Genomic DNA, 25,915 nt, shown 5'->3' on the forward strand with positions numbered 1-25,915 from the left:
GAGAGGGGCAGTAGACGCAGTGATCACACCAGTTGTATATTATGATTGAAAGTGGTACGGCTGTCCATAAGGTAGGGGGTGGGGAAGAGGTCTGAGGGCCATGATTGCAGCATCACATACCTTGGCCACGTGGTCCCAGGCCAAACCAGCAGGATGGTATAGATGTGACCACACCATCCCACCACACACATGGCCACACATCAGCACAGCCTAGCAGTGCCTCCCCCACCTTAGACGACCTCACCACCTGACTAATGAACACTGCGCCCGGCCAACCTGACTTTTTAAAAAATTGTATTTAGGCTGGGCACGGTGGCTCACACCTGTAATCTCAGCACTTTGGGAGGCTGAGGCGGGCGGATCACTCAAGGTCAGGAGTTCGAGACCAGACTGGTCAATATGGCGGAACCCTGTCTGTACTAAAAATACAAAAATTAGCTGGGCATGGTGGTGCACACCTGTAATCCCAGCTACTTGGGAGGCTGAGGTAGAAGAACTGCTTGAACCCTGGAGGTAGAGGCTGCAGTGAGCAGAGATCGTGCCACTGCATTCCAGCCTGGGCGACAGAACGAGACTCGGTCTCAAAAAAAAAAAAACTGTATTTGTATTAAGACAGGGTCTTGCTCTGTTACCCAGGCTGGAGGGCAGTAGGGTGATCATAGCTCACTGCAGCCTCGAACTCCTGGGCTCAAGGAGTCCTCCTGCCTCAGCCTCCTGAGTAGCTGGGACTGCAAGCATGCACCACCACATCTGGCTAATGTTTAAATTTTTTGGAGAGATGGGGTCTTGCTGTGTTTTCCAGGCTGGTCTCGAACTCCTGAGATCAAGTGATCCTTCCACCTTAGCCTCCCAAAGTGCTGGGACTACAGCGTGAGCCACCACTTGGGCTGAGACCTGACTTGTCATGTGGGTGACAGTGAACTAACTCTCCATCCGTGGCCTTCATTTCTTTATTTCCCCTTATTTTCCCTTATCTCATGTCATTTTTCTAGTTTTATTGAGGTATATTTGGTGTTCAAAAAACTATACATATTTGAAGTGTACAGTGTGATGATTCTGACATATGTATACATCCCTGCCGTCGAGACCACAAATACATCCATTACCCCAAAGTTTCCTTTTGCCCCTTTCTAAAACCCCTCCCCACCCCTGTCTTCCAGGCAGCCACTCTGGGCGTTCATTTCTCATCTGTAAATGGAGAGGGGTAGACTAGGGGGGACGAGCCTTTTGCAGGCGCAGGCGCACATGAATATGTGTCTGTGTGTGCACCGGCAAGAGAGGCCAGGGCTGCTTCCTTTAGAAGCTGCCACCAGCCTCCAGCCCCTGAGCACCTGCTTCCTGGTGCAGCCTCCCTCTATCCTCCCTGCACTCCCTTCTCCTTCTCTTCCCCCACTTTTTTTTTTGAGACGGAGTTTCTCTCTTGTCGCCCGGGCTGGAGTGCAGTGATATGATCTTGGCTTACTGCAACCTCCGCCTCTTGGGTTCAAACGATTCTCCCGCCTCAGCCTCCCAAGTAGCTGGGATTACAGGTGTGTGCCACCACATCTGGCTAATTTTTGCACGTTTAGTAGAGATGGGGTTTCACCATGTTGGCCAGGCTGATCTCGAACTCCTGACCTCAGGTGATCCATCCGCCTCCGCTTCCCAAAGTGCTGGGATTACAGGCATGAGCCACTGCACCCGGCCTTTTCTCCCTCTAATCCCAGACATGTCACTGCAGCGTCCCTAGCCTGCCCCTAAGCACCCCTGCACCCTGAAGAACGATGACCACAGCTCCATCTGGGAGAAGGCACAGATGTAGAGCCAGACAGCCTGGGTCTGAGTCCCAACTCTGTCACTTGCTAGCTGGATGTCCTTGGGCAGGGTACTTCCTCTGTCTGTGCCTCAGTTTCCTCATCTATACAAAGGATATAATAATAGTGCGTTTGGCCAGGCAAGGTAGCTCACGTCTGTGATCCCACCAATCTGGGAGGCCAAGGTGAGAGGATTGCTTGAGGCCAGGAGTGTGAGACCGGCCTGAGCAAGACCCTGTCTCCATAAAAATTAAAAAAAAAGAAAAGTTAGCTGGGTGTGGTGGTGCACACCTGTGGTCCCAGCTACTCAGGAGGCTGAAGCAGGAGGATCGCTTGAACCCAGGAATTCGAGGCTGCAGTGAGCTATGATCACTTCACTGCACTCCAGCCTGGATGACAGAGACCCTATCTAAATATAATAATGATAATAATAACAACAACAACAGTGCCTTCTCCCGATGCGTTCTTGAGAGGGTTAAGTAAGTTAACAGGCGTGAAGCCCTGGCATGTGGCACGCAGTAAGTGCTCCATAGGTGCCCAGGCTTGCTGTGTTGTTCTCGTCATCATCACCAGCTTTCTCTCCGGCTGAGCAAGGGCGGGCGGGCATGGCTGGAGGCTGGGAGGGGGTGAGCACTCCATGAGACCCGCATCCTCTCCCAGCCCAGCAGCTCCCTTCCAGGCCCCAAGCCTCTCCTCCTCCTCTGCCTTCCCCTTCACTCTCGGCACGACCCAGCCTCCCACTTCACACGGAGAGGAGGAACATCAGGAGAGAACTTCCTGGCCTCCCACCCAGCCCCAAACGGAGCTCCATCTGCACCGTCCTCTCAGCTGGCTCGGGAGGAAGGAGCCCTCCCCTCCCCGCCCTGCAGCCTGCTCCCATCCCTGTCTCCCCAGCCTCCTGCCTCCCTCCATTCATGAACCAGCTCATCTCCCCTGTCAGTAATTTTTTTTTTTAAGACAGGGTCTCGCTCTGTTACCCAGGCTGGAGTGCAGTGGTGTGATCTCAGTTCACTGCAACTTCTGCATCCCGGACTCTGGCAATCTTCCCCTCTCAGCCTCCTGAGTAGCTGGGACCACAAGGTGTGCGCCACCACACCTGGCTAATTTTTGTATTTTTTGTAGAGATGGGGTTTCACCATGTTGCCCAGGCTGGTCTTGAACTCCTGACCTCAAGCAATCCTCCAAAGTGCTGGGATTACAGGTGTGAGCCACCGCACCCAGCCTCCTGTCATTTTTTAAATTAAATTTGTTTTAAACAGGGTCTCACTCTATTGCCCAGGCTGGAGTGCAGTGGTGCCCCCATGGCTCACTGAAGCCTCCAGCTCCTGGGTTCAAGCAATCCTCCCACCTCAGCCTCCTGAGAAGGTGGGGCCACAGGCATGTGCCACCATGCCCAGATAATTTTTTTCATATTTTATTTATTTTATTTTGAGACAGAGTTTCCCTCTTGCTGCCTGGCACAATCTCGGCTCGCCGCAACCTCCACCTTCCGGGTTCAAGCAATTCTCCTGCCTCAGCCTCTCGAGTAGCTGCAATTACAGGCATGTGCCACCACGCCCGGCTAATTTTTGTATTTTTAGTAGAGACGGGGTTTCTCCATGTTGGTCAGGCTGGTTTCAAACTCCCGACCTCAGGTGATCCACCCGCCTCGGCCTCCCAAAGCGCTGGGGTTACAGGCGTGTGCCACCGTGTCTGGCCCATATTTTATTTTTTGTAGAGATGGGGTCTCACTTTGTTGCTCAGGCTGGTCTTGAACTCCTGGGCTCAAGCAGTCCTCCTGCCTTGGCCTCCTAAAGTGCTGGGATTACAGGCCTGAGCCACTGTACTTGGCCTCCTCACTCCTGTTCCAACAGGACCTTCCTCTCCAGCAACTGTCTTTTCTTTCCTAGCTCATTTCCACCTAAACATGTGCCCTGGCCTTGCTCATTCCACAGTCCCCTCCACCAGAGGTAGGAACAGTGCCAGGCCCAGAGAACCCGCTCCCGCATGCCCTTCCTCTCCACTCTAGCGTGCTGACCCAAACGCAGACATGCCACTTGCCACCACGTCTCCACGCAGTCCCAGCTCTGGGCTGGACAGCACTGGGTCTTTCCCGCAGCCACCAGCTGGGCTTACGTGGGGCAACATCTCCGCGTGATCGTCTTTCCCTGGTCTCAGGCTTGGAAAAATCTCTTCCAACCCCTGTGAAATGTCCACCCACCACCTGGGTGATGAGGCTTCCGAGTTAGAAAACCGAGGCGACCGCGGCAACACCAGCAGGGCGAGGCAAGGCTGCTTCTGTGCAGGCCTCCCCGGGGCCTGCGCGTCCTTGGGCCCTTTCTGTGTGGATTGTGGGGCTGTCCCCCAGGGGCTCTGATGAGCACGCAGCCCTCTTTGCCTCAAACTCCTCCCCACGCCCACCAGGGAGATGCTGGGCTGCTCCCCTGACCTACTTTTCCTGATGCGTGTGGAGTCCCCAAGGGCTGCCGAGGTGGGTGGTCCACGTGCATACAGCACACATATCCACACGTGTGCAATCCTCCCGCCTTGGGCTTTGGCCCTGCAAGGCCACCTCAGGCTGTTCTGTGTGCCCTGGGAGCTTAATTCGTGGCCACCAGTGGCTACAAGCCCGCCCTCCCTCCCACACCCAGGGACGGGATGCTTGGCTCATCTCTGCCCTCTGGCGTGTCTGCCTCGGAGTTGCCCCGGGAAGGGCTGGGCTGGATCAGGGACACAGCCCAGTGGGCTCAGTTTGGGCCCCGTATGTTCCCCCCACTGTCAGGTTCAGCCCATGCTCTGACCACTACCCCACACTGCCTCTCTATGGCTTTATTTAATGCACTTATTTACTTTAATTTTTTTTTTTTTTAGAAAAAGGATCTTTCTCTGTTGCCCAGGCTGGAGTGCAGATCATGGCTCACTGTAGCCTTGAACTCCTGGGCTCAAGCAGTCCTCCCATCTCAGCCTTCTTGTGAGTAGCTAGGACCGCAGGTGTGTGTTATGGTGCACAGCTAATTTTTTATTTTTTGTGTTTAGAGATGGGGTCTTGCTATGTTGCCCAGGCTGCTTTTAAACTCCTAGCCTCAAGCGATGATCCTGCCAAGCCACCGCCCCTGGCCTCTCTGAGGCTTTAGTGTCCTGTATTCTATCTCCTCGATTCCTGAAGAGTCTCTCCTGCCTGTTCCACCTCCCTACCGTGCCTCCTCATCGCCAGGTCTCACTCCTCCAGGAAGACTTCCCTGCTGCCCTCACACGTGCTGACTCCTGCCTCTGCTGAACAGCAAGATTCACAGGGGCTGCCTGTCCCTCTCTCAGGGCCCTTGTTGAATACCTCAGCTGTGTCCCTGTCTGCCCATCAACAAACCAAGAGCTCCCCAGGGGCAGGGGCTGGATAGGATTCACCCCTCTCCTGCATCCCTTTCTTGGTTCCCAGGGCTCAGCTTTGGGGGTCCCCCTACCGTCCCCTCCCTCCTTCTTCTCCTTCCACACCTCCCTCTCCCTTCAGGCCTTTTCTCCGCAAGGTGTCAGCAGGAGACAAGGAATTAATCCACGCGCCCATCCCTGCCTCTGCATCATCCACCAGGTACATGCTGCCTCTGACCCAGTTCTGACGCACGTGGCTTCGGAGGCACAGGGGGAGCAGTGGGCCTTGAGGCTTGGCCTTGATCCTAATTTGCGCCACTTTTTTGCTGGGTGACCTTGAGCAAGTCACACTACTGCTCTGGGCCTCTGCTTCCCCATTCCTACAGTGAAGAAATAAAGTAACAACAATAATGGCAGCAACATTCACACAGGACTTACCACCTGCCTGGCCGTTCTCAGGACCAATGCACTTAATCCTCACAAATATGAGGTAGGCATTATTGTTAGCTCCGCTTAAAAAAAAATAGAGACAGGGTCTCACTATGCTTCCCTGGCCGGTCTCCAATTCTTGGCCTCAAGCAATCCTCCTGCCTTGGCCTCTCAAAGTGCTGGGATTACAGGTGTGAGCTGCGGCACTGGCTTTTGAGATGAGGAAACAGGCACAGAGACTAGATAACTTGCCCAAGGTCACACAGCTAGCATTGGTATTGGCTCCAAAGCTGGTACCTTTCACTCCTGTACTTTCCCAAGGCAGGATGTTGGGAACATCGCACCCAGATTTCCCAGCCAGGTGGGGAAACTGAGGCCCAGAAGAGGGCCGAGTCTCAGTGGGAACTCGACCCTCAAAGTATTTCATCATTGGTCATCCCTGCCTCCACTTGCAGGAGCAGCTGTGGATGTGATGGCTGTGAACTTGCCAGCACCAGGCAGCGGAGGCCTCTCTGACCTCTGTTCACGCCGGGCAGTCAGTGCCTCATCCACCCACCCTCAAGAGGGTGGAGGAAGGGCGCACACACCTCACACCTCAAGGGTGTGTCCTCACCGGCCCCGAGGGAGGCCTCCATCTGCCATCTGTGTTGCTGAGGGTGGGTGGGGGTCCCCCCCGACTTCATGGCAGTAGTCACGGCTCTGCCACATGCTGGGAGGGCCACCGTGGTGGGGGAGGGTTTCCCAAGCAAGAAGCAAGACTGAGCCGCCCACCACTTCCTGCTGGCGGTCGGCAAGCGTTGGCACCACCCTTATGAAACGACACCCAACTCATCGTCTGGCTCAGGCCTACTTTGGAGTCCTTGTTGCTCTCCCCACCAACACACACACGGATGCACAAGCATCCACACAGACACACATACGCACACACACAGACACACATGTATACACAGACCTACATGGTGTGGCCAACTTGGACAAATTTCATTCATTGAGTCCTCACAAAACCCCTAAGAAGGGGGGGTGCTTCCTATTATTTTATTTTTTAAAGCATTTGCATTTGCTTGAGATGAAGTTTCCTCATTTTGCCCAGGCTGGTCTTGAACCCCCAGGCTCAAATGATCCTCTTGCCTCAGCCTCCTGAGTAGCTAGGACCACAGGCATGCGCCACCACGTCCAGCTTGAATTCCTATTTTGGAAAAACAGCTTAATTGAGGTAGAACTTATATACCACCTAACTCCCATGGAATGCACAGTTGAATGATTTGAGTAAACGTAAAGGGCTGTGCAGTCATCGCCACAACCGAGTGATGCCTTCTATTTAACAGACAACAAAAGAGGTCCAAGAGGTGGATGATTTGCCCACAGTTAAGACACAGACAGCCAACTGTCCCTCAGCAACGCGTGTGTCCTCTCCTATACTACAAAGTCAGGCTGGAGAGCGGCCATCCAGCAGGGAACCACGTTGCCTCCCTTGCATCCAGGCCAGCCATGTGACTGGCTCCCCACTGGAATGTGCACAGAAGTGGTATGTGTGTCGTTGTCAGCCTGGGGCTTCAAAGGATAGGGGAAGGTTTATCTGCGCTCTCTTCTTCTGCGGCTGGTTTGATGCAGAGGACTCCAAAACCCCAGAAGACGGTGGAACCACAAGAGAAGAGGCACCTGGGTCCCCAGGTCACTGTGTGGAAAGCCTCCTGCTGTGGAGGATTGCCCGTCTGCATTGTTGTGGGAGCCACTGGGAAACCTCGATCATGTTTGGCTGCTGGGATATGGGGGCTTGTTTGTTACAGCAGCTGGCACTACCCCAGTTCAAGGGTTATGCAGCTAGTAAGCAGAAGAGCTCAGATTTGGGGCTGCATGTGATGGCACCTGTAGTCCCACCACTTTGGGAGGCCGAGGTGGGAGGATTGCTTGAGGTCAGGAGTTCGAGGCTGCAGTGAGACATGATCACACCACTGTATTCCAGCCTGGAAAACAGAGTGAGGACCCCATCTCTATCAATTAAAAACAAAACAAAACACACACACACACACATACACACACACACACACACCAAAGAACGCCAGGCACGATAGCTCGTGCCTGTAATCCCAGCAGTTGGATTGGGAGGTCAAGGCAGGTGGGTTGCTTGAGCCCAGGAGTTCAAGACCATCTGGGTAACATAGCAAGACCTCCATCTCTATCTACAAAGAAATAAAAAAATTAGCTGGGCATGGTGGCACATGCCTATAGTCCCAGATACTCAGGAGGCTGAGGTGAAAGGATCGCTTAAGCCTGGGAGGTCTCAACAGAGTGAGACCCTGTCTCAAAAAAAAAAAAAAAAAAAAAGCCCAAGCATGGTGGCTCACACCTGTAATCCCAGCAATTTGGGAGGCTGAGGCAGGCAGATCACTTGAGATCGGGAGTTTGAGACCAGCCTGGACAACATGGTGAAACCCCATCTCTACTAAAAATGCAAAAATTAGCCAGGCGTGGTGGTGGGCACCTGTAATCCCAGATATTTAGAGGGCTGAGGCAGGAGAATTGCTTGAACCCGGGAGGCGGAGCTGGCAGTGAGCCGAGATCGTGCCATTGCACTCCAGCCTGGGTGACAGCGAGACTCCGTCTCAAAACAAACAAACCAGAGAGATTAGATTTGAACCTCAGCGTGTTCAACTCCCTGGAATGTGGCCAGAGGAGGTTAACCAGGACAGTGACAATACTGGGCACCAAGTGACAAGGACCCAGTTACAGAAGTGGGTGGAGAGTGACCAGCCTGTAAAGAGAAGACGACTTGTTCCTATCCTGCTCTGTGGGAGAAAAATTATGCTGGCAAATATTTCTTGAGCATTTACTATATGCCAGGCATGCTGCTAACCACTGTGGATTAAATCTATTAGATAATAAGCACAGCAACGCTGGGAGGTGGGTGCTACCTCACTATCCCCATTTTACAGGAAGAGATATTGCTATGGTTTTAATGTCCCCTCCAAAACTCATCTTGAAATTTATTTATTTATTTTTTCTTTTCTTTCTTTCTTCTTCTTCTTTTTTTTGAGACTGAGTCTCACTCTGTTGCCCAGGTGGAGTGCAGTGGCATAATCTCAGCTCACTGCAACCTCCGTCTCCCGGGTTCAAGCGATTCTCCTGCCTCAGCCTCCCGAGTAGCTGGGACTACAGGTGTGAGCCACCACGCCCGGCCAATTTTTGTATTTTTAGTAGAGGCGAGGTTTCACCATGCTGGCCAGGCTGGTCTCTAACTCCTGACCTCAAGTGATCCACCCGCCTTGGCCTCCCAAAGTGCTGGGATTTCAGGTGTGAGCCATCACGTCCAGCCAATAAATGGTAATTTTTACTCTGTCATTTTAGAGACAGTGAAGCATAGTGGTTAAGCTTTTGGACACTGGAGTGATGGTGCCTGGATTTGAATCTTGGCTCTGCCGCCTATTGGATGGATGATCTTGAACAAGTGACATGACCACTCTGTGCCTCAGTTTCCACATCTGTGTATTGGGGTTAATAATAGTCTCCATGTCATAGGACATTGTGGGGATTAGATGAGTTCATTTACATGAGGTGCTTGGTACATAACAGGGGTTCCCTGTCAGCTATTTATCATCACTTTCCTCCCCGTTGGCATCATCAACCTATTCTAGCACCCCCAGCCTCTCTGTTCACAGCGGCCACTGTTACTCACGGCCACCCCCATCTGTACTGCACCGTGCTGGGGCTGGGGCTGGGGCTGGGGCTGCTGGAGGGAGACAGCACCTTGCCCTGCAGATGCCCTGGCTTCTAGCCCAGCCCTGCCACTGACTTCCTATGTAACTTTCGGCAAATCACTCTTCCCCTCTGGCCATCAGTCTCTGTGCCTGTAAAATGGGGCTAATGATACTTTGCGCAGGCCCTTGGGAAAATAGCTATATGCCTACAGGGTCACATTCCGGAAAGCCAAGATATAAAAAGTTACAATTTCCCAAACACGTAGAGAATTATTCACCCAGCGTTTGTCATACCCTGGCTAAGTGCTGGGAATAGTGAGATGAGGAAGGCACAGGGCTTGCTTTCAAGGAGCTCTTCGGTTTCTTGCTGGGTTGTTAATCCCCTTCAAGGCCTATTCAGGTGCCACCTCCTGATTTAGGAAGCCACACTGATCCCTATTGCCAGGGCCCTCCTTGGAAATGTTGGAGCCCTGACCATTGCCCTGGCCTCATGGTTATCTGTGTCCATATTTTATCTGCCTCTCTGATTTGTGGGCTCATTCCCACTTGTCTGTTGCATTGCTCTAATATAGGCACCCCATGCCAACACCCCGCACAGTGCCTGAGCCCGAATAGCTTGCAAGTTACATAAACTCAACTCAAACCAGCTGAATTAAGCCAAAAAGGAAGTATATTGATTCATGAAACAAATGTTCAAGAGTATAATTGGCTTTAGGCATGCTTGGCCCCAGAACTCAAAGTCATCGGAAATCTCTCCACCTTTCTCTCCTCTCTGCTTATATCTTTATTGCTTTATTCTCAAGCGGGCTGTCCCCTTCCCCCATGATGGAAAAGCCAGCCCACAGCAGCGGCACAGCTGTGTCCTGCAGCTTTGCAGCCCAGGGTGAGAGGGTCCCTCTTTCCTGCTGGCTCCAGCAACAGTCCTGGGGCTAGATCTCGGTGGGTCACCTTTGGTCACTTGTTCATCTCTGAACAAGTCACAGTGACCTAGAAGATGGGATCGATCTGCTGATTGGCCAGGCCCTCCCTGCAAAATCATGGTGGAGACATCTCTTCCAAACTTCACAGGCAGAGACAGGGCCATTACTGCAAGGAAGAGAAACTGATGTGGAACAGAAAACACCACATGCCCATTCAAGAATCTACTGAAAATATGTAAGCAAGGCAAGGATTGGGTCAAATCTGGTTTTAAGACAGTTTATCTGACTATGTATATAAGAAAGATCAGGGCTGGGTGTGGTAGCTTACGCAATCCCAGCACTTTGGGAGGCTGAGGCGGGTGGATCATTTGAGGTCAGGAATTCAAGACCAGCTGGGCCAACACGGTGGAACATGTTGAAACATAGTCTCTACTAAGATACAAAAATTAGCCAGGTGTGGTGGCAGGCGCCTGTAATCCCATCTACTCGGGAGGCTGAGGCAGGAGAATCACTTGAACCCAGGAGGCGGAGGTTGCAGTAAGCCAAGATTGCACCACTGCACTCCAGCCTGGACGACAGAGAAAGTCTCTCTAAAAAAAAAAAAAAAAAAGAAAGAAAGAGAGAAAGAGAGATCGGGGCCAGGTGCGGTGGCTCACACCTGTAATCCCAGCACTTTGGGAGGCTGAGGCAGGCGGATCACCTGAGGTCAGGAGTTTGAGACCAGCCTGACCAACACGGTGAAACCCTGTCTCTACTAAAAATACAAAATTAGCCAGGTGTGGTAGCACACACCTGTAATCCCAGCTACTTGGGAAGCTGAGGCACAAGAAACACTTGAACCTGGGAGGTGGAGGTTGCAGTGAGCTGAGATGCACCATTGCACTCCAGCCTGGGCAACAAGAGCAAAACTCCATCTCTAAAAAAAGAAAAGAAAGAAAGAAAGAAAGAAAGATCTGGCGGGGAGAAACCTTGAGGCAGGTGAGGGGTCATATGGAGGTGCAGAGAGTGGGCTCGGTCCTGCAGGCTAAGGGAATTCAGCTCTGGTCCCCTTGCCTCACAGAGAAGTAAAGTGAAGCAGGTGAGAGAGGTCAGAGGTGCTCAAGGCCTGAAGTTCCACCATATGGCTGCTGAGGTGGGAGGATCACTTGAACACGGGAGGTGGAGATTGTAGTGAGCTGGGATGGTGCCACTGCACCCCAGCCTGGGTAACAGAGTGAGACTCTGTCTCAAGAAAAAAAAAATTACCATTTATTTTCTCAGTGTGCTGAGGCTTTACATTGCTGCTGTCAATCAATCTTCACGGCAGCCCCATTTTACAGATAAGGACACTGAGGATCAAAGGGTTAAGCAACTTGCCCGAAGTCACTCAGCTCCTGAGTGGCAGAGCCAGGAACTGAACCCTGAACGTCCCACCGCTCTATCTCCCCTTCTCTATTCTCGGTCTCTGGTTCCCAGTGCCAGGCCTCTCTCTAGCTCCACTGTCTTCAGCACCACAGGCGTGGACAGCACCAAGGTCTGTCCAGTATGAAGTGCGAGGCTGGGGGAGGTTCCAGGGGGATAGGGAGCCAGGCACAGGGGAAATGCCGCAGAACTGGAACCCAGGCCCCCAAGGCTGGAAAGGCATATATGGATGTACTACCATTCATTTGACCAAACTCTGAATGACAGACACTTGGGTCGTGGCTAACCTTTTGCTATTACTGTAAACAATGAGTAGCCTTGTACAGAAGTCATTTTGCCATGTGCAGGTGAGTCCGTATGATAAAGTCTAGAAATAGGCTTGCTAGGTTAAAGGGTGAGTGTGTTTGGAATTTCTGGAGAGTGCCCAACACCCCCCATCCCACCCCACAGAGCTGTGGCACTGAACCTCTCCCAGCCACGTAGGAAGGGGCTGCTTCTTGGTGAAACACAGCAGCTGTCACTAGCTCCCTCACCCTCTCTGGGCCTCAGTGTCACTTTGGGACATGGCCAGACAGTCCCATGTAGTTAATATGCTACCTTGCAATGGGGGAAAATAGTGGGTGTGGTAGCTCATGCCTATAATCCCAGCACTTTGGAAGGCCAACAAGGGAGGATCACTTGAGCCCAGGAGTTCGAGACCAGCCTGGGCAACATGGTGAAATCCCAACTCTACAAAATTTTTTTTGAAAAGCAGGCAGGAGTGGTGGCATATGCCTGTAGTTCCAGCTACTCAGGAGACTGAAGTGGGAGGATTTCTTGAACTCAGGAATTCGAGGCTGCAGTGAGCTATGATTGTACCACTGCACTCCAGTCTGGGTAACAAAGCAAGACCCTGTCTCGAAAAAAAAAAAAAAAAAAAAGAAAAGAAAAGCAAAAGAAAAAAGAAATGGTGAGAAGTAAGAACAGGTTTTCATTTGTATTTGCATAAAATAACTCTAGAATCAACATTAGACATTAGCAAGGTGCTTAGCCACCTCAGCACCCAACCTGGTCACTCTCCACTCACTCCCACCTCTCTGAGCCATCATCAGTCACCTCTCAGTTACCACAGTAACCTACTAACTGGTCCCTGCCTCCAAGCCCTCTCAACACAGCTCCCAAGGAGCATTCCCTTACTCCCAGGCTCAGCAGCCTCTACTGGCTCTCATTGTGTTCCAAAGCCCTTACCATGGCCCTCCATTTACCCTTTGACCCATCTCCTCCCCATCTTCTCCCTCCCTCTGCTCAACATGCTGGTCCCCCTACTGTTCCCTGAACATGCCAGCCCCTGTCTGGTGGCAAGTCCCTCTGCCTTCCCCTAGATATCCACAGCACAGCTCATTTCCTACAAGTTCTGTTCAAATGACAAAATGACACCTTCTCAACCAGGGTTGCCCTACTGCACTCCCGACCCCCCATCCCCTGCTCTATTTTTTTCCTGGTAGGATGTATTGCTTTCTCATGTATTATATAATGTACCAACTTCTGACATCTATTATGACTGTCTTTTCCTCACTAGAACTTAAGCAGCTGGAGGGCAGGGATTTTGCTGTCTGGTCTTGTTCACTGCTGTATCCTCCAGCTGCTAACATGTGCCTGGAGTATAGAAGGCACTTAATAAATGTTTGTTGAATAAATGAATTAACTTCTAATGAGAATGGCAGGAACTGGGTGAAAAGCGGTAGGGTAGGCATGAAAATTCCTACCGGGTACAATCCAGTTGGGTCTGGGGAGTAAAAGGAACCAGGAGACCAGACAGTGCCAGAGGAAAGTGCCAGGGAGGGGTTGCACCTGCCTGCCCACCTGCCTGGCACCCCCAGAGAAGGGCCAGAGGAGAACAACTGCCCCCTGAATTCCCACAGCAGGTCAGTCTGTGCTCAAGAAGGGGGGAGGAATCTGGAAGCCCCCTTCACACCCTGCCCAGAGCGGAGGTGTCCATGTCCCGAGGTGGGTGTACCAGCCTGGCTCTCTGCCTTGTAACACCTTCCCTGAAGGATGTCCCCGACCTTCACCTTTGTTTACTCCAGTGCAGAAATCTGTTCACCTGTGGAATCTCCTATTCACTGCCAGAGGGTGGGGGCCACCAAGCCAGGCTAGTGAGGTGCTTGGAAAGACTCTGGCCTCTGCTGTTGGTCCCAGGGAGCCCTGGTCAGCCCTGGCCAGCCCCTCCTTCTCTCCAGTTTTCCAGTGTGTGAAATGAGCTAAGCTAGTAGTTCTGCCTTCATGGGGCACCATGAGGCTCAGGACCTTATTCCCTGAAAAATGTCCCATGTAGCACATGCATACTTCTACACACAACAGCAGGGACAGGGCTCCTGGGAGCCCACAAGCCTCTAGATAAGGCCTCTCCCTCCTCTTGGTCCTCAACACAAATACAGACCCCAGCAAGCATTCTATTTTGGCTCACAAAGAGAAGGAGGAGGAGGAGAATATTCTCAAATCCCCTCCTTGTCTTCCCTTCGGGGTATAAATCCTGGCTCCATCCCTTCTTAGCTGTGTGACCTTGGGCAGTTTGTGCCACCTGCCTAAGCCTCAGTTTGCCCATCAGTAAAATGGGGCTGAGAATGCTCATTTAACAGGATGGGGCACAAAGTGGGTGTCAGTAAGAAGTTGCTGGTCAGAGGGGCCTGGACCTTGGATCTGTCGTTGACTCTGCAGGTGAGCCAGGGGAAGGCCTTCCACTCACTGTGCCTTGGTTTTCTGTTCTGTAGATGGAGGCCATTTGGCTCTGCTGAATCTCACCCCTGAACCCACTTGAGCCAGAAGGCACTGTAGGGATCACCTGACCCTTCTCCTCCACTTCCCACATGAGGAGCCTGGGAGGAAGAGTCCAGACTTTCCCGAGATCCAGCTGCAGACACTTGGACATTCTTCCTCACTGCCCTCCCCACCAGGGGCAGCCTGGGGTTCCCGGGGCTGTGAACTCCTGTTTGGCTCTGGCCTCTGCCTCAGCCTCCCCTCCCAGCTGGTGCACAGTCCGCCCCTTCTCGGGGCACATCTTTGGTGGCTATTAATAGCTTGTGACGCTGCCTTCCTGCAGCTGGTGCCCAGAGCTGGAACAGGCTCTCCAGCCTCTCCTGCCCTCCCCAGTGAGGCACTGTGGGAGGCAGGGGCCCTGGGTCCTATCCTCCCGGCTACTGGAGGGTGCAGGGCCTGGGGCAGGCCCCGGGGGTGTGGGATAAGCTGGGGAGGTCTTCCCAGCTTGGCTGCCTTGGTGAGGCAGGTGGCTCAGCACTCAGGGATATCAACAGGAGTGGAGGATGCTGGGCATGGTAGGTGCCCACCACTGGCTGAAAGGCAGGGGGACTGGGCTGAATGTCTACCAGTGGACAAGTGGTGGTCTCTGGCGAGATGGCTGGGTGAGCAGAGGCCCCAGAAGAGATGGGCCCTTCTCCAGCTGCAGCCCTCACCTCCTTCGCCTCCCTGAGCTCCTAGACTGGGATGGACTGAAGACAGCCCAGCCTAGGAGCCTGCAGTCCAGGTTCAGGCTTTCACCGCCATTTCTCGCCTGGAAGCTTTGGATCTGCCACTTACTGTCTCCATGGCCCCATTTCCCCATCCTCAGTAAAGTGAAATAATGAAACAACAGTGCAGGTTAGGGTATTACTAGTAATAGCCAACATTTATGAGCCACTGAAAGTATAAGCACTGTATATATATTGACTCATTTCAACCTCATGACAATCTCAGGAGAAGCTATTATTATTCCCCTTACATCCTTTACAGCTCAGGAAACTGAGACTCTGAGATAGGAAGCTTGGCTGGGCACAGTGGCTCACACCTGCAATCCAAGCACTTTGGGAGGCTAACGCGGGAAGACGGCTTGAGCCTAGGAATTCAAGATGAGCCTGGGCAACATAGCAAGACCTCATTCCTATAAAAAATTAAAAAAATAATGAGTCGGGCATGGTGGCATGCGCCTGTGGTCCTAGCTAGTCAGGAGGGAGAAGCAGGAGGATCACTTGAGCCTGGAAGGTCAAAAGTGCCATGAGCTGTGATGATGCCACTGCACTCCAGCCTAGGCAACAGAGTGAGATCCCATCTCAAACAAAAAAAAGAAAAAGAAAAAGAAAAAAAGAAGAGAGATAGGAAGCTTAAGTGATGTGTCCCGTGTCACACAGCTAAGAAGTCACGTAGAGATTATCTATCTGGCTCCAAAATATTCAATAAGTATTTGTTGAGCACCTACTATGTACTTGGTACTATTTTTGGGTCTGGAATACATTCGTGAACCAAACAAACTGTCCTGCCCTCAAAGAGCTCATATTCTAGTTTGGAGGCACACAGTGACAAAGATGAGCAGGAGATGTGTGTCAGGCAGTGAGAAGTCCTCAAGGAACAGCAGAGCAGGGAAAGAGGCAAGGGAATTGTGGGTAGGAGGCCAGCCCATGGAGAAGGCTGCATGCACATGGGCACTGTGGCAGGCGGGCTCTCCTGGCAGAGGGCACTGTGTGGAGGCCTAGAGGTGGGATCTGCTGTGTGCACAGGGATAAGGGAGTGAAGGGCAGGAGATGAGAGCAGAGGTGAGAAGGGATGGCTGTTGTCATTCGGGGCCTCCGAAGCCATGGGGGGGACCTGGCTTCCACTCCGAGTGGGATGCACTCCAAACCCCAGACCTGAACAAACCCTTCCTGAAGCCAGCCTGGCCTGGAGAAGTGAAAAGTGACAGCGTCAACCTGACCCGACCAGACTCAGAAACTCCGAGGCCAGCTGTGGCAGCGCTGCACACTGTCCTTGGAGTGGTGCTGAGGAGGGGGTGGGGGAAGCTTAGAGGTTTCTCGGGGAGGCCTGGGGCCAGAGCTGCAGATTCCTCCCTGGCACAGTTCTCACTGCCATGGCTCCATGTAAGTGGAAGTGCAGGGCAGGAAATCTAGCCCTGGAGCTCAAGCAAGGTCCCATCAGGTCCATTTCACTGGCCTTGGCTTGTGGACCATGTGTGAATGGTATCAAGGGAGGCAGACTCTTCCCTAAATCCCAGCTACGGAATCTTGAGGAAACACCTTCACCCATACACCTCCAGTTTTTCCATCTGTAAAGATGGGGCTAACTTTCCCTTTCTGCTCAGGGCTTTGAGGACTTATATGAACAACAAACCCTTAATGGGTACCGGGTGCCATTCACGGCACTTTACATTCATTCTCTTACTCCTCACAATGACCCGAAGAGGCAAGTACTAATATCATCCCCCTTTTTTATAGATGAGGGACCTAAGGTACAGAGAGATTAAGCACCTTGTCCAAGGTCACACAGCTGAATCTAGGGATTGTGTTTTTTACCACTAAGCTGTGTTATCTGCGCGCCCCATTGCACCTCCTGGAGACACCTAGGGTCAGGGCTGGCAGGCACCTGAGCTCCCAAGGTGGAAAAGTCTCCTCTCTGCAAGGCCTTGAGCCCTGGCTCAGAAAGTCACAAATTATGCTCATGGATAGGTAAACCCCTTCCGGCTATGGTGGGGAGCCCTAACAAACCCAGAAAAGCTGTCCTGGAGGCAGTGGGGGCCCAGTGCTGTGCAGCCTCTCTGGGCCCAAATCAGGAGGAAGAGGATGGTCCCCTCCAGCCCCACCCCTGCCCTGTCTCCCAGCCCCTTGGGGACATCCCAAAGCCCAGAGGCAGTTGGAACATCCTCGGCCCCTCTGGTGGTTGCCTAAAGCCATGGGGAAGGAGTGCTAGTGCAGTGGGAGGTCACAGTGGTTCCCTGGGCTTGGATCAGCTCATTTGCATACCCCGGCAGGGAAGGCCAGAGCAAACACTTAAGCAGCAGGCCCTGCTCAAGCGCTTCATCTGCAACAGATCCACTTAATCCTCACAACGACTTTAGGAAGTGGCAGCTATTATTGTCTCCATTCTATGTCAGAGGAAACTGAGGCCCAGGAGACAACTGACCTGCCCAAGGTCATGCAGCCAGAGAATGGTGGAGGTGGGCTTCAAACCCGGGCACTCAGACACTGGCTTCACACAAACCTTTTGTGGCCCACGGAGCTGGGTGCAAATCCTGACTCTGGGGTTAACATGGTGCCGTCCTCGGGGCTAAATGAGAAATCGCCGTCCAGCACTGAGCACTTGACACTAAGAGATGTTCCACTGCTTCCTCTCCAATCCTGACATTACATGGTTTCCCAAGGTGGGGATGAGCTGGACCTGTCCTCTCTCCAGGTGTGGCCAAGCAATGGTGGGGCAATGGGAGGGTGGCTGGGGAGGAGAGGACACTTTAACTGGCCTTTCCAGGCCTAGCTGCCACTGCTTCCTGAGACCTGAAAGGGGGAGCAGGAGGCGAGCCAGAGTAGGGGTGGTTTGGGGAAGACTTTGGCCTGGGACCCATCCTCCTGGGGCAGAAAGTCTCCAGGAAACTCTCCAGCAGAAGGCAGCAGGCGCCTCACGTGGAAAGCATAGGCTGGGAAGGAGGAGGGCTTTACCCACAAAATCACAGTCCCAGCCCTCAGGCAGAGTGCTAGGAGAGGCTCAGGAAGGGCCTCCACCCTCACCCACACCCGGGGCAGGGGCAAGCTCCACTTCACAATGCTATCCTGCCTCTCAGAGACCCCTTCCCTTTCTTGAGGACAGAACCAGAAGCCTCTGCCTCCCTAGACCAGCTCCCAAGGAAGCGTAACTGTGGAGGCTCAGTCACCCACCTGCCGAAGCCCCATTTAATAAGGGCCAATAGTTAGTGAGCACTTTTGATATGGGATACCCTGTCCTAGGTCCCTTTCATTCTTTAGCCTGCTTAATCCCCCTGATGATCCTACAAGATTGTATTATCCCTCTTTTACAGACAAGGGCATTGAGGCCCAGAAAGGGTAAGTGCCTTGCTGAAGGTCACAGAGCAGCTCAGTGAGCTTCAAGCCCAGGCAGAGTCCAGAGCCTGAGCTCTCCACCATGGTGCTCTGGTATCTCCTTTGACCTCAGGTTGCTGGAGACCTGTGTTCAGAAAAAGGGTGCACTCCCTTCTAGAGCTGTGCCCAGTGACAGGGCCTGCTGCTGGCCCCTGGCCCAGCTACTCCACAATGCCCATCAGTTTCATTTCTGTTCAGGAAATGTCAACTTTTGTTTCTGTTTTTTTGAGACGGACTCTCAGTCTGTCACCCGGGCTGGAGTGCAGTGGCACAATCACGGCTCACTGCAACCTCTGTCACCTGGGTTCAAGAAATTCTCCTGCCTCAGCCTCCCTAGTAGCAGGGATTACAGGAATATGCCACTGCACCTGGCTAATTTTTTGTATTTTTAGTAGAGACAGGGTTTCACCATGTTGGCCAGGCTGGTATCAAACTCCTGACCTCAAATGATCCGCCTGTCTCAGCCTCCCAAAGTGGTGGGATTACAGGTGTGGGCCACTGCACCCAACCAATATTTTTTAGTAACTCCTATAATTAGGCCCCCAGCTCTCCTGCCTGACCAAAACTTAGATCAGCTTGGACTTAGTCCTAGAAAGTTGGAAGAAACTTACAGCTGCAAGAAGCTTTCATCCAATTCTTCTGTGGACAGAGGGGTGAACGGAACCCTGGACAGCAGCCCCGCCCCAAGAGTCCTGAGCAAGACCTGCACCTAGAACCAGGTCAGGAGGGGAAGGGAAAGACTCAGGTTTGCTGTCCCTGGGACACATGGGGCAAGTGAGACAGAGAAAACAGGTTTTTGGTTGCTGGATGTCACTAAGTTCAGGGGTAAGGGTGCAAGATGGGATCAAGAGTGGAAAGTGGAACCAGGCTGGAGAAGTTCAGGCTCACTTCACCACGTAGCCCTTAAGACCCTGGATGGACACTATTCTGTGCACGTTCTAACTTGACCATGGGGGTGGGAGGGAACACCCATGAGTGCAGAACACACACAGACGAAGGTTGCCCACTGAACAAAGATTTTTTTGGGCTGTGCGTGGTGGCTGATGCCTGTAATCCCAGCATTTTGGGAAGCTGAGGCAGGTGGATCACCTGAGGTCAGGTGTTCGAGACCAGTCTGGCCAACGTGGGGAAATCTCGTCTCTACCAAAAATACAAAAATTAGTTGGGTGTGGCCGGGTGTGGTGGCTTACGCTTGTAATCTCAGCACTTTGGGAGGCCGAGGCGGGTGGATCACGAGGTCAGGAGTTCAAGACCAGCCTGGCCAAGATGGTGAAACCCTGTCTCTACTAAAAATACAAAAAATTAGCCAGGCATGGTGGCGGGTGCCTGTAATCCCAGCTACTCTGGAGGCTGAGGCAGAGGATTGCTTGAACCCGGGAGGTGGAGGCTGCAGTGAGCTAAGATTGCGCCACGACACTCCAGCCTGGGCGACAGAGCGAGACTCTGTCTAAAAAAAAAAAAAAAAAATTAGTTGGATGTGGTGGTGGGCATCTGTAATCTCAGCTACTCAGGAGACTGAGTCAGTTGAATCACTTGAACCCGGGGGGCTGGAGGTTGCAGTGAGCCGAGATCTCGCCATTGCACTCCAGCCCGGGCGACGAGCGAAACTCTGTCTCAAAAAAAAAAAAGATTTTTCTGGGCCTGCAAACCCAGATGCCAGCATCGTGGGCCAGGAGGTGACCTAAGGGAGCGAATGGGCTGCCTGGGGGTGGACTGGAAGGCATGGGCCCTGTCTAAAGAAGATGGTCATTCTCCCGCTGTGGCCTGGGGTTGCCACATCATCTGATTTTTCAAGAAGATCCAAAAATCAGCTTTTGTATGTGAAATTGCCTCCCCCCCAACTTTTTTTTAGCACTAACAACAAAGGCAAACATGTAAAATACACTGGACCAACAAAAATCGTCTATAGGCTGTATTTTACAGCACGTGCCCTACCATACGCTGGGCTCTGAATTAGACAATGTTGATGCAGTGTGGACAAGACAAACCTGGTTCCCATCTCCTGTAGCTGAGTCTAGATGTGGAGACAAACTCTCACTGCACATGTAGACACACGCCACTACCTCCAAGCCACCAAGCCACCAACCAATCAAATTCAGCTCTCTACTACGTGCCAGCTCAGGTCAGCTCAAAAAGGGAGGTGGAGGCAGAAAACTGCTCCGGAGCCATCCTAGAGTGGGGCTTTTCAGGTCAGCGGAAGAGCACGTGACGGAGGGAGAGAATTAGAGGACACGGAGGAGATGGGCTAGGAGAGGTGGTTTAGGGCCAGGCTGCAGTCCAGAGACTGTCTGGACTCAGCGACTTGATTCTAGACTCAATGGGGAGCCACTGCAGGTTAGGGAGGAGGGGAGGTCTTGCTCCTTGTCCTCCTCTGGCCTCCTCACAGTTTGCCCTGGTCACAGTGACTCAAATTTCTGCTCTTCAGCCTCTGGTTCCACTGCCTTGCCTGTGGGGTGTGTGACAAAGCCCCCACTGGGGAGAAATGAACTCCTTCAGCAATGGGTAGAGCAAACCCCTGGATGCTTGTCCTGCCCAATTTCGATCTCCATCCGCCCTTCAAGCTGCAGAGAGGCTCACTCTCTGTCATTTTCTCTGGGAAGTGCCACACGCTTGCCCAAGGTCACTCAGTCTTCAGGGCACCTGATTCCCCCCACAGCCTGTGCTGAAGGTGGCTGCCTCAACTGTCCTGAAATTGGCAGAAGGGGCTGCCAGAGGTCTGCCGACATCAAGTGCCCCCCACCCTCTTCTCCTGCTGGTCACATCCTCACCCTTGGGTCAGTGCCAGCAGCAGGTGGGGGTGGGGGCACTTGGTGCTGGGAAGCTGGGAGATGAGGAGTCAGCCACCCAGGCTCAGGGCTCCCAAGGCTGTGGCAGGACAGGGATCAGGTACTTCAGGTGTAGGGTCAAGAATCTGTCAGCTGGACCTGGCCAGGTCCACCTCAACAGGCCCAATGGGACGTACCCAGGGGTCTGATGATCAGGAGACATCAAGAAAGGAGATAGGAATGAAGTGGGGAAAAGGACCCTGACTCTAGCGCATGGTCCATCACAGACATTGGTGAAAGGTTTGTTGAATGAATAAGTGAAGGAGCTACTGGCAGGGCTAGCTGTACCCTGGGTCCCGCCTTCCCGAGCCTCAGTTTGCGCACCTATCAAATGGGTCCAGCATCACTGCTTGTCTGCAGAAGGCTCAGCGGGAAGAGATTAGGGGAACTCCCAGCAGCCCAGAGTGTGTTCCTTCCATGCAGTCCGGCCCCTTCTCAGGATCTCTGATTCAGGATTTCAAGGTACAATGTCCCCTAGGGCCTCTCGGCTCCCCATATGCGGTAGAGCCTGGGGTTCCGGACCTCACTGAAGGCCAGGCTGGGGTACGGCCGTGTATACCACCTGGAAAGCCACAGCGAGACCCTGGAATTGGCCCTTGGTTGTCTGGGACACATTGAGCCAACTCTTGGTTTAACCTGGGTGTTCTCCAGGTTAGGAGGGGAAGGGAAGGACTTGGGTTGCTGTCCCTGGGACAAATGGGAACAGAACGGTGCCCTGACCTGAAATGGCTTCTTCATCTAGGCTACCTCTCCTCCCCAGAAACTAGCGCCTCACTTTGGGGGGTACTTACTCCCTCCCTGTCCCACAGGGAATACAAAGTATGGTCTAGGTAAAGACCCCCAATGTGGCCTGGGTCGGGCAGCGGAGTCACAGGGAAGATGCGATTCCCATTCATCCGCTCAAACACACCCCTTCCCCTCACTCTCACAGACAAAGACACACACCCGAAGCCCCAGCCATCACCCAGGGCCACATAAGGCAGCCCCCCTCACCTGTGGGCACCCCCAAATTTTCCCCTCTCGAGGGGACTTCACTAGAAGCTCAGCTTGGCCGTGGGGGAGGGGTATTCACACTCCAAGGACCTGGGGTCCAACCTCCAGACTCGCGGCTTCTGGGGGGGGACTCTCCGCCCTCTTCCCCCCTCTCCATGGCACAACGGGCTCCACCACCACTCCCCCGTGGGGCCGGGGAGCTGCGCCCGAGCCTCAAGGCTAGGGAGTGGGGTGGGGGAAGGGAGAGGAGGAGGGGGCGGCTCCTCCAAGCGAGACACAAAGAGACGTCCTTCAGCCTCGGCTCCATGGCGACGCTGGGGAAGGGGCAGCGCGCAACCCGATACTTCCTTCCCCACCTGCAGGGCTATGGGGACCACGGTGGCCATTGACCTGCCGCCCCTCACTGGGCCCAGCTTACCTGGGCTGGGGCCGCGGGGACGCCGCGGCAGGGGGCCTGGGCGCCGTCGCGGTCTTCGTCTGCCCGGCCCCGGGGGCTCAGGGCGCCGCGACCGTGGACCGGGGTGCAAGCGGTGCCGCCAGGGGCTCAGTCGCCCCAGTCCTGGAGCTTTGGAGGGGGGGGTCCCCGAGGCTTCTTGCTGGTGAGAGTGTCTCTTGCTGTCCCCGGCTGCCTAGATTTGGGATTTCTGTGTACCGGAGTTGGGGAGAATTGGGATCCCCTGATCTAGGGGCGTTCTGAGCTGGGTCTTCTTGTCTTGAGGTGTGGAGTTGTAATGACCGGATCTTGGGAGGGGGGTTCTCGCAATCCCGGCCTGGGGGCACTGCGTTCTAGGTCTTGGGGGGGGCCCAGACTGAGGAGGGGGAGTCCTTGCGGTGCCGTAGGGGGCTCGCTCTCTTCTAAATACCGAGGAAGTCTCCGCTTTCCCCGCAGGGGAGTCGCTCCGTGTCGGATCCGGGAGGGCCCCCCCTCTTCCCCGAGGCTCGCTGGATCCTGGATGTGGAAGGGGGCTCCCCGCGCTCCTCGGCTGCGGGGGCTTTACTGGGTCCCGGCCACCGGCGGGCGCTGGAAGCCCCTCAGCCGCTGGGGGGCTCGGTCGCCGCCGCTACGAGCAGCCCGGCCCTGCGCTCCCGGCCCCCGGCCTGGCCCGGGCTCCGGCTGCGGCTCCGGCTCGCGCTCCGCCTGGTGCTCGGGCCCCGGCCCCGGCGCCCGCCCGGGCTGCGCTCCATCGCGGCATCGCGGCTCCGCCCTCCAGCCCGCGCGCACCTGCCCGCCCGGCCCGCAGCTCCGCCCTCCGGCTCGCGCGCCGCCGCCCGCCCCTTTGTCCGTCCCGCTCGGCGCGCGCCCGCCCTCCCGCCGCGCGCCGCGGGGCGCAGATTCTCCCCGCGCGGCGCCCCCACCCCCTTCCGGCCGCGCTGGGTCCTAGCGCCGGTGGCTCCCGAGCTGGCTCCCACCCCGGCTCCCACCCCCCACCCCTCAGCCACCCCCTTCCTTTTCTAGGTCAGAGCCCACGAGGGGGCGAGAACGAGGTTACAGAGGACTCGAGGGAGTCTGAGAGGGTCACCTGGTCCAGCTTTCTGGGCCCTGCGGGACCAGACTGCCCCAGACTGTCCCGGTCTGTGCTTGTGGGGCGGAGCCCGTGTCTGTTTGAAGGAGGGAAAACAAATTCAGGTTCTGCATTCGGATATGCATTTCATTCATCCATGCGTCCGCCTGTTCCTCCGCCTGCCTGCCTGCGCTTCCATCCATCCATCCGTCCGTCCATCCATCCATCCATCCATGCATCCTATTTCCAGCGAGACCTCAGAGAACTCACAGTCTTCTTAGGGAAGAGGTCATAAACTTGGGCCTGGGTGGATGCCCTATCCAACTGAGGTCGCCTTTGCGATCCTTGTTGCAAATAGCCAGTGACTAGTCCAGGAGTGCAGCTGGGAGGAACTGCTCGCCAGGTAGAAGGGAAGAAAGGAGATTCTAGGCAGAGGTAGCAGCAGGTGTAAGGGATGTTGCATTGTCTGTTTGATAACCGGAAATTGGTGGCCTGGATGAAGTGGGTGGATGAGGACAGAGATGAGATACGGACAGCGTGTCCTTCCAGGCCCTGTTCTTTCTCCTCCCTGCAGCTCACTCTTTCCCTAGTGAGAAAGCCCCCACAGGACGCCTTCCCTATTTCTTTTGTTTTTTTTTTTAGCTTCAAGCTTCAAAAGCATTTCTTTTTTATTTTATTATTATTATTATTATTATTATTATTATTATACTTTAAGTTTTAGGGTACATGTGCACAACATGCAGGCTTGTTACATATGTATACATGTGCCATGTTGGTGTGCTGCACCCATTAACTCGTCATTTAGCATTAAGTGTATCTCCTAATGCTATCCCTCCCCCTTCCCCCACCCCACAACAGTCCGCGGTGTGTGATGTTCCCCTTCCTGTGTCCATGTGTTCTCTTTGTTCAATTCCCACCTGTGAGTGAGAACATGCGGTGTTTGGTTTTTTGTCCTTGCAATAGTTTGCTGAGAATGATGGTTTCCAGCTTCATCCACGTCCCTACAAAGGACATGAACTCATCATTTTTTCTGGCTGCCCCTATTTCTTCTAAGTTTTTGATCAGGCTGTTTTCTCAACGCAGCGTAATCCTCCCAGCCACTCCAACTGTTTCCAGAGCTTAGGAGACAGGGATTGCAAACTCAAGTACCTACAGGCGCAGACATGAGCGACTGGGGTCGTGTGTAAAGTGATAGAGAGGGTGGAAAAGAGGGGAACCGGATACATCGTGGGCTGTGCGTGGATGGATGATATTCAAAGAGAAGCAGGAAATCCAGAAATCTTCCAACTTTTAAATGTTTGAAACGAATTCCCAAAATTCGGAAATACTGAATGGGCCAAATGAAACACACTTTGCAGACAGATCTGGCCCCCAGGCCATAGGTTGGCAACCTCTATCATTGAGAATATTGTTTCAGTTCTTAATTGGTCGGCCTCCTGCCTCTGTCTAGATTGTCTTTTTTCTCTTTTCTTTTCTTCTCTTCTCCTTTCTTTCTCTTTCTCTCCCCTCCCTCCCTCCCTCCTTCCCTCTTTCCTTCCTTCCTTCCTTCCTTCCTTCCTTCCTTCCTTCCTTCCTTCCTTCCTTCCTTCTTTCCCTCCCACCTTCTTTTTTTGACAGTCTTGCTCTGCTGCCCAGCCTGGGTGCAATGGCACGATCTTGGCTCACCACAACCTCTGCCTGCGGGGTTCAAGTGATTATCTTGGCTCAGCCTCCCGAGTAGCTGGGATTACAGGCGTGTGCCACTATGCCTGGCTAATTTTTGTATTTTTACTACAGACAGGGTTTCATCATGTTGGCCAGGCTGGTCTCAAACTCCTGACTTCAAGTGATCCACCCGCCTCGGCCTCCCAAAGTGCTAGGATTACAGGCATGAGCCACCGTGCCTGGTGATTGTCTTTTTTCTTTTTTTTTTGAGACGGAGTCTCGCTCTGTCGCCCAGGCTGGAGTGCAGTGGCGCAATCTCGGCTCACTGCAAGCTCCGCCTCCCGGGTTCACGCCATTCTCCTGTCTCAGCCTCTCCGAGTAGCTGAGACTACAGGCGCCCGCCAACACGCCCGGCTAATTTTTTTGTATTTTTAGCAGAGACGGGGTTTCACCGTGGTCTCGATCTCCTGACCTCGTGATCCGCCCGCCTCAGCCTCCCAAA

The 25,915-nt window shown here is 53.7% G+C and overlaps 1 protein-coding gene across 3 annotated transcripts in view; it reads right to left on the minus strand.

Moving 5' to 3' along the window:
• The window catches only part of SBK1 (SH3 domain binding kinase 1), a 66,151-nt gene that overhangs the window by 7,796 nt on the left and 32,440 nt on the right, over nt 1-25,915 (minus strand). The window contains exon 1 of one of the 3 annotated variants that reach the window (XM_055233227.1): nt 22,686-23,540. The exons of 1 other annotated variant lie outside the window; for it this stretch is intronic. The gene's annotated coding sequence lies outside the window, so the exon portion shown is untranslated. Of the gene's footprint in view, nt 1-19,060; nt 19,719-22,685; nt 23,541-25,915 lie in introns of those variants that run through there. One more of the 3 variants, XM_055233228.2, reaches the window with a different exon arrangement.

This window comes from Symphalangus syndactylus, chromosome 11 (assembly GCF_028878055.3).
Source record: "Symphalangus syndactylus isolate Jambi chromosome 11, NHGRI_mSymSyn1-v2.1_pri, whole genome shotgun sequence".
Lineage (NCBI taxonomy): Eukaryota > Metazoa > Chordata > Mammalia > Primates > Hylobatidae > Symphalangus > Symphalangus syndactylus.